The 8,327-nt window shown below is 35.4% G+C and overlaps 2 pseudogenes; one reads left to right on the top strand and one right to left on the bottom strand.

Moving 5' to 3' along the window:
* Positions 1-667: 667 nt before the first annotated feature.
* On the bottom strand, positions 668-1,833 carry LOC124885662 (annotated as a pseudogene).
* Positions 1,834-5,422: 3,589 nt separating this feature from the next.
* On the top strand, positions 5,423-8,024 carry LOC124885924 (annotated as a pseudogene).
* The last annotated feature ends 303 nt before the right edge of the window (positions 8,025-8,327 follow it).

The following is an 8,327-nucleotide window of genomic DNA, read 5'->3' as shown; positions in this document are numbered from 1 at the left end:
TGCATGTTTGCCTAGACTCTGGCACTAAAATTCGCGATGAGCCATCCGACATGTTGACTCTCCATTCCAAAACTTGTAGGCACCTCATTTTCCTTAACCATATTTGCTAAAAATAACACCTTGTTCCAAACTCGTTTCTTATCTGTTGTACTTTAAGATTGAGTTGGTTAAGGTTGTTTGAGGACTGCTGGAGATTGAGACTTCAAATTACCATGTGTTTATTGGAGGACTACAACTTTATAAGTTATTATGAATTGGTGGTTAAGTATGTCATAATTGTGCACACATCAGATATATATATATACACACACACTCATGCTCCAAGATTTAATTTGTACCTTCGTAGGGGTTGTACGGGAAACTTTATATTTTAGTCAGGTAAGCTCAGGCATTTTTTGTTTTAAACAAATAGTGGGCATTGATTTGATACTAATATTATCTTCATATCTTAATTATGTCATCCTTTAATTTGTATATAATCAATCCCTATTTTTTCCCATCTTATAACATATATTAGAATTTTAAGAATAATAAGTGGGAAAATTATGAAAATTGCAGTAGAGAGTTCTCCCTCAACTTGCATTCAATCAAATTAAATCCTTTTTCCCTTTTAATTTCTTTTAATTCTATCTTAAGTTTCTCTTAGTGCAATTAAAGGTCCACCACAAGTAAGATGGGTGTGCTTGTCTATTTTATGTTTTTCATTTTCACATCAGAATGTACAAAATATTGAATCTGAGTGATTCATGATAGATTATTTGTATGAAGAGCCAAAAATCTAAATATACATCTGAGAAAAGAATTTAAGGATGAAATTTAACATCTAGAATTGCGTCTTCTGGTCAAAACAATCACCATGATCGATATCAGGCTCAGTTGACATACGATCTCTTACAGTACAGAATTGCATCAGAAATCGCCTTCCCGTGCCAAATATCAGTAGAATGATCATTGGATGGACTTTTTATAGGGGAACAATCCTCATGTGGTGAGTTAATATTGCTCCAGTTTTTCACCTTCCTCAAACTCTTAACTCTTCTAGTACTACTACTACTTCTTTGGTTGTTATCATTTCCACACCAATTGACAACAGAATAAGATTTCAAAATTCAACGAGGAGATCCCTGAAATGAAGTATCAGTAGTACTCTTGCAGCTTTGAATTTCACTTACTTTTCTTTGAAGGTCATAAACTTTTGCAGTACTTTTTCTTGAACTTGCTATCCTTTTGGAGATTGGCCTGACGAATCCAAACCACTTAACCAAGATTTTGGGCAAAAACTTCCTCCATTTTTCAAGAAAATCAGCTTGACTAGTTGTGGAATTTGAAAGTTTAGATATTGGCGTAGGAGGAGTACTAGTTGAGGGTACTGATGAATTTGTGTTGAAATTATTGAAGGTTTCGCAAAAAGATTCAACCTTTGATCTATCAAGATATCGAGGCATGATATATCCATCAGAGAAGATTTCATCAGCACAAACAGATTCTGAAATAGGATGAACATCCAAGTTGAAGTTTTGTTCTTCTTTTAGGAATCTTTTCAAATAAGCGATAAATTTTAACTCTTCCTCAGCATCATCATGAGTATTATAAGAGGATCTAGGGGATTCTGTTAGTCCATCAATGAATGGTTTTCTATTCAACAACCAACTATATGAAAAACTCTCTATGGCAAGAGGTTGTTGGAAATTTTCCATAGTGAATATTATACTACAATACAGCCTCTCTACTTCACCTGAGGTAGTGGTATGATCTGCGTACACTTTATTTTCCCCAGACCCGACTATATCGGAATACACTGGGTATGTTGTTGTTTTTGTTGAATAGTATACTATATTATGGGAAGAAATGAAAAGGAAAATGAGATGCTTATATAAAGAATTTACAAGTTACCACTACAACAGATTAAAACACACATGTTGTAAAAAAAAAATTTAAGTTGTCAACGTATATAAGTTAAATCTGCATAAAAATAAATGCTCATCATTATTTGAGGAGGAGTTGTTTATATAGCAAAAGATCACAAAAATAAAAGGAAGAAAAATATTTGATAATTCAATCAAGGAGATTATTCAATGAGGTAAATCACTTAACTCCACCAATCATGATATGGTTGCCACAAATAAACAAATAAGAATCTGTCTAAATCTTACTATTGAAATCTTCCATAAACAAAATAAGGAAAAGAAAATTCTCCCTACTTATTAAAGGAAGTCAAGAGGGGGTAAAAGACATTAGTATCAATCAATTGCAATATCATCTAAATTTATCATAATTAATACGTAAATGAATGTCTGTCACACTAAATAAGGGAAAAGAGAAATTAGAAAATCAATTAGTGAAATTGTTCCTAACAAATAAGGCAAAATCGAATTAGGCACAAAGTCAAGGTAAATGAATCAAATCGATAGACCAAATGTTCCCATATTAAGTTTGCGAGATTTGCGACACAGTAGGCGAAGTAATAGGGGTGTATTCTGATGTATCTAGAGATAAGCTACTTTTATGAGTTAGAAGGGATTTTTGTAATTAGTATAGTGAGATGGAATTTTAAGTAATAATTGAAAGTTAAGGTGTTGTTTTAAGTAATTTTTTCTTTAAAAAATCTAAGTATAATGAAGAATTATCCACTTTTTATCAAAAATATTTTAGAACTTTGAATTAAATGATTCAAATCTTCAAACCAATAATAACTTAACATTTTATTATTTAGAATTAATCTTTACTTTTATAATAATAATCATATTAATATTAATAATATTAAAACATTTAATGTCTTTTAATAATACTAGAATTTCTATTAAAATTTGGATTTAGCCCACTTATTTAATACCCTTGCAACTGAATGATCAAAAACATTTTGCATACTTGCAAAACAATGAGCTACAGAAGAACAAATTAATCAACGCTAAAAACTAGCAAAACTAAATGACTATATACACTTTTTATATGAGGTACACATAATCTTTACCCATACAAATAAGGGGTATGAAGGAAGTTAAGTCTGAAAGAAAAAGAATACCAAAATCCATCAAAGGATTCGAATATGTGACAAAAATTAAGAAAAGAAAAGAAAAGAAAAAGTAAAAAAAACTTAAATGTCAATGAAGTTATCAACTATTCTCTTTCAATCAATTACCTGCCAAATTTTTCTTCGCGGTCGATCTCTTCCTGCACGCATCTATTGCCTCCAGCTTCATTCTTGCGAGTTCTTGAAAGCATTGTTGATATTGTGACTCAATTGTATCAAGCTCCAACTTTAACTCGGCGTTGTCCAGATCATCTTTCTCTACTAATGATAAAAATGAACAATTGCTGGATACTCTCATGCATTTAGAATCTTTATCTGTATCCATCAAGGTCACCTCCAGATTCAGATTCTTTTCAAATTCATTCGATAATATGCAGTATACATAATCGCCACCATTTCGATGTGGCTTACCTTCATGATGAAACAAGCCCATGAACTCTAGCTCTCATAAGTATCCACTAGAACCTTTAGAGATTAAATCTGCACATGTAAAGTAGTCGCCAAATCCAAATGAATTCGAAGAATCTTTCTGAAATTCAAGCATTACAGTTTGATAATCCATGAACAAGGAAGAAGAAAGGACAGAGTGTAGTTGGGAATTTTATTCTTCATCGTCTGTACATTACAACATTGCAGCTATTTATATACTTGAGCTAAGATAGTGAGCTCATTTCCAGCTTAGTGACAGCTCATCATAACTGACTAACCACTTCCCTAACAGCCTCTAACAACTTGCTATTGCTAACTGACTAACAATCGAGAAGCTTCCAGAACCTTCCATCCAATGGAACAGTTAGTGTTGTGTGGTTTTGTACAGTGAATATCATATCTTGAGATCATACTTTGAACTTGGATCAGTAGTTAAAACACGCCCCCTCAAGCTGCAGGGTGCAATATATTTAGCACACCAAGCTTGCCTAATAAATGAGCATGTTGGGCTTGGCTCAGTCCCTTGGTAAGAAGGTCAGCCACCTGGTCATGAGTGTGAACATGTATAGCTTGTATCAGTCCACTTTTGATCTTGTCCCTGATAAAATGACAGTCAATCTCTATGTGTTTTGTTCTCTCATGAATCACAGTATTGTTGGCCAATTGAATTGTTGAATTGCTGTCACTAAAGACTGATATGGGCAAGGTAATGGGAACTTTGAGTTCCTGGAACAAACCAACCAACCAAGTTATCTCTGCAACTGCTGAAGCCATGCTTCTGTACTCAGCTTCAGCAGAGTTCCTGGAAATAGTGTGCTGTTTTTTGGACTTCCAAGAAATTAAAGATTTACCAAAATGAACTTCATAGCCTGATTACCTAGTGTTGGGACAAGTAGCCCAATCTAAGTCACACCAAAAAGTTAGAGTGGTAGAATGCTCAACCTTTACCCAGATTCCTTGACCAATAGAGCCTTTAAGGTACCTGACTACCCTGATAGCAACCTCCCAGTGTGATCTCTTGGGATATTGCATAAAATGGCTAAGAGCGTGGACTGCAAACTAATATCTGATCTTGTAATATTGTCATACATGAGTTTACCCACTAGTCTTCGATAAGAAGAAGCATCAGACAAAGAATCATCACTTTGTGCACCTATGGCTTGATCATACTCAAGTGATGTTAACCTTACATTGGATTCTAAGGGAGTGATTGCAGGTTTTGAACTACTAAGACCAGCATCTAAAATTAATTCTAGGAAATACTTCTTTTTGTTTAATATCACCCCTGAAGTGGATCTGAGGACTTCAATACCTAAGAAGCATTTGAGATTTCCCAAGTCCGTCATCTTGAAATGGTGATATAACTTGGCTTTTGTTGCATCAATCAATGCTGCATTGCTTTCAGTAAGGAGTAGGTCGTCAACATATACAAGAACTACTACTGTGTCATTACCTTAATGTAGAATGAAGAGAGAATAGTCATGAGCAGTCTGAGTGAATCCAGCATCAAGCAAAACATGAGTCAGTTTTAGGTTTCATTGTTTGGAAGCCTGCTTGAGGCTGTACAAGGATTTGAGAAACTTGCAAACTTTGTGCTCTCCTTGGCAATATATTTAATCTTGTATATCCATTTGGAACCAACAGTGTTCTTTTCTTTGGGCAGGTCAACAATAGTCCATGTGTTATTGGCCTCCAATACTTGGATTTCTAACTTCATAGCTTCCACCCATCTTTCATCTTTTATAGCTTGTTTAAATTGTTGAGGCTCAGTCAGAGTGGACAACTTTAACAAGTACCACTAATATGCTGGTTTTAGTTTACTATAAGATTGGTTGTTGGCTAAGAGGTGCTTGCATCTCTGGGTTTTTGAAGTGTCAACATAATCATGCATCTACATAGGTGGCCTGCTTGTTCTTGTTGGTCTATTGGAAGAGGGTTGAGGTAGGGAAAGGTCATCTTGATATGTTTCTTCATGAGTGGTGTCAGGTGAAACAGCACCAGGTACTGCAAAATCAGAAGAAGCTTAAGTCAGAGAAGGCTCATCTTGGCAATCAGCTTCAGTATTTGCATCAGAGAAAGGTATATTAGGTGGTGCAGTATCAGCAAAATCAGCATCATCAACGTGAATATCCTCTAAAGGAACATCAGTACCAACTTCATTATCTGTGCAGAAAACAACATTCCCTTATGTTTAAGAGCCTCTTACCTGGTATGTACTGTCATGTCCCTAACCGGGGAAAGAATTTAGAATTGTGTTATGGATTTATCTCAAATAGCTAGTAAATTCATTCTCTTAGCCCAGGCCTTTTTATTTAAGGGCATCTCGCCTTAAGGAGGTGGGTTATCTTAAGTTCTAAAAGAAAGAGGGAATGAGTTCAGCTGCAAGTAAAGTTCACGCCTTCTGGTAAAGGTAGGTCGGGGAATGCCATCAATCAACCAATTCTTTCTTTTCTTCAGCCATTAAGGAAAAAAGCAGAAAGTATTTCACTTAAGACAGCCAAAAAGTATAGATTGTAAGAAAGAAGCCCATGGGGGTGATATCGATATAATCCATAAGTCTTTCTCTATGACAGTCATTTTTTACTATTAACTGACGCTATTTTTTTCTCTATCCAAATCCTTTGGTTAAGGAGGCTTCCCCCTCTACTCTGCTCTTTATAACAGTGAAAGAGTACCCGGAGTCTTGTGTTTTCTTTTAAACAACTCATAGAATAAGGAATTTAGGTTTACTGTCAATCCCTTTCTTTTTTCTTCGCACTATAGCTGCGCGTTATTTGTTATTACTATGGGGTCCCGAAGCACAAGGGGATTTTCCTCGTTGGTTCCAATTAGGTGGTTTGTTGACTTTTGTTGCTCTCCATGGAGCTTTTGGACTAATCGATTTTATGTTACATCAATTTGAACTTGCTCGATCCGTACAATTGCGGCCTTATAATGCAATTGCATTCTTTGGTCCAATTGTTGTTTTTTTTTCTATATTCCTGATTTATTCACTAGGTCAGTCTGGTTGGTTTTTTGCGCCTAGTTTTGGTTTAGCATCTATTTTTCGATTTATTCTTTTTTCCCAAGGGTTTCATAACTGGACATTGAACCCCTTTCATATGATGGGAGTTGCCGGTGTATTGGGTGCTGCTCTGCTATATGCTATTCATGGTGCTACTGTAGAAAATACTTTATTTGAAAATGGTGATGGTGCAAATACATTCCGTGCTTTTAACCCAACTCTAGCTGAAGAAACTTATTCAATGGTTACCGCTGACTGCTTTTGGTCTCAAATCTTTGGGTTGATCTTTCCAATAAACGTTGGTTACATTTCTTTATCTTATTTGTATTAGTAACTGGTTTATGGATGAGTGCTCTTGGAGAAGTCAGTCTGGCTCTGAATCTACGTGTCTATGAGTTCGATTCTTAGGAAATCCGTACATCGGCAGATCCTGAATTTAAGACTTTCTATACTAAAAATATTCTCTTAAACGAAGGTATTCGTGCTTGGATGGTGGCTCAAGATCATCCTCATGAAAACCTTATATTTCCAAAGGATTATTACCATGTGGAAACGCTCTTTAATGGAACTTTCTCTTTAGCCAGGGTCGTGATCAAGATGCCGATTTTGCTTGGTAGGCGGGGAATGCCCGACAACTCAATTTATCCGAGAAACTATAGGGAGCTCATGCTGGATTAATCATATTCTAGGCCGGAGCAATGAACCTATTTGAAGTAGCTCATTTGGTACCGAAGAAGCCAATGTATGAACAAGGATTCATTTTACTTCACCATCTAGCTACTCTAGGTTGGGGGGTAGGTCCTGGTGGGGAAGTTAGAGACATTTTTCCATATTTTGTATCTAGCATACTTCACTTAATTTCATCTGCAGTATTGGGCTTTGGTGGTATTTATCATGTACTTTTGGGTCCTGAGACTCTTGAAGAATCTTTTCCATTTTTTGGATATTTACTAAAATCCCCCTTTGGAGGGGAAGGATGGATTGTTAGTGTGGACGATTTAGAAAATATAATTGGACGGCACATATGGTTAGGTTCCATTTGTATACTTGGGGAAATCTGACATATCTTAACCAAACCCTTTGCGCGGGCTCGCCGTGCGGTGCGCTTGTATGGTCTAGAGAGGCTTACTTGTCTTATAGTTTATTTGAGTGCTTTATCTGTTTTTGGTTTCATTGCTTGTTGCTTTGTCTGGTTCAATAATACTGCGTATCCTACTGAATTTTATGGGCCTACTGGACCAGAAGCTTCTCAAGCTCAAGCATTTACTTTTCTAGTTAGAGACCAATGGCTTGAGGCTCTTCTTCTCTCTTTTGTTAATGAGTATAGTACATATCGATTGATTACATCGTTAATTACAAGAAGTTGCTTGTTCAAGAAACCAATCGAATCGTCATCAGGACGATGTGAATGAGCCTTATTTGCAAATGATATCAATTTTCAATCAATCTGGTTGTAAGGCTATAAAGGCCATAAGTCGTCGGCTCACTCCAACAGAGCGCAAATCAGCAACTTTGTATGTCTTGCTGAATTGCCCAGAAATTGAACCCTTTCTAAAGTAAGGAGATTGGAATTTTAACATATCTTATTTGTTTACTCATTCCTTTAAAGAAACTAATTGTGTTTCGCATTTTGGATCTTCAGTTCATTTAAGACTCAATTCTACGAAGATCAAGTGTATGCATCCTTTACAACATGATTTAAAAATGAGGTTCATAAGTGTATTAATATTTATATAAAGTTTTAACATTTACACATTTCTCAACTAATATATATATATATATATATATATATATATGTATGTATGCATGTATGTATGTATGTATGTATAATATTTTTAGGTACACCATTTCCCAAATACAGCC

This window comes from Capsicum annuum, chromosome 7 (assembly GCF_002878395.1).
Source record: "Capsicum annuum cultivar UCD-10X-F1 chromosome 7, UCD10Xv1.1, whole genome shotgun sequence".
In the NCBI taxonomy this organism is placed as follows: Eukaryota; Viridiplantae; Streptophyta; class Magnoliopsida; order Solanales; family Solanaceae; genus Capsicum; species Capsicum annuum.
Note: the sequence above shows the minus strand (reverse complement) of the source record. Positions and strands in the feature narration are given on the sequence as shown.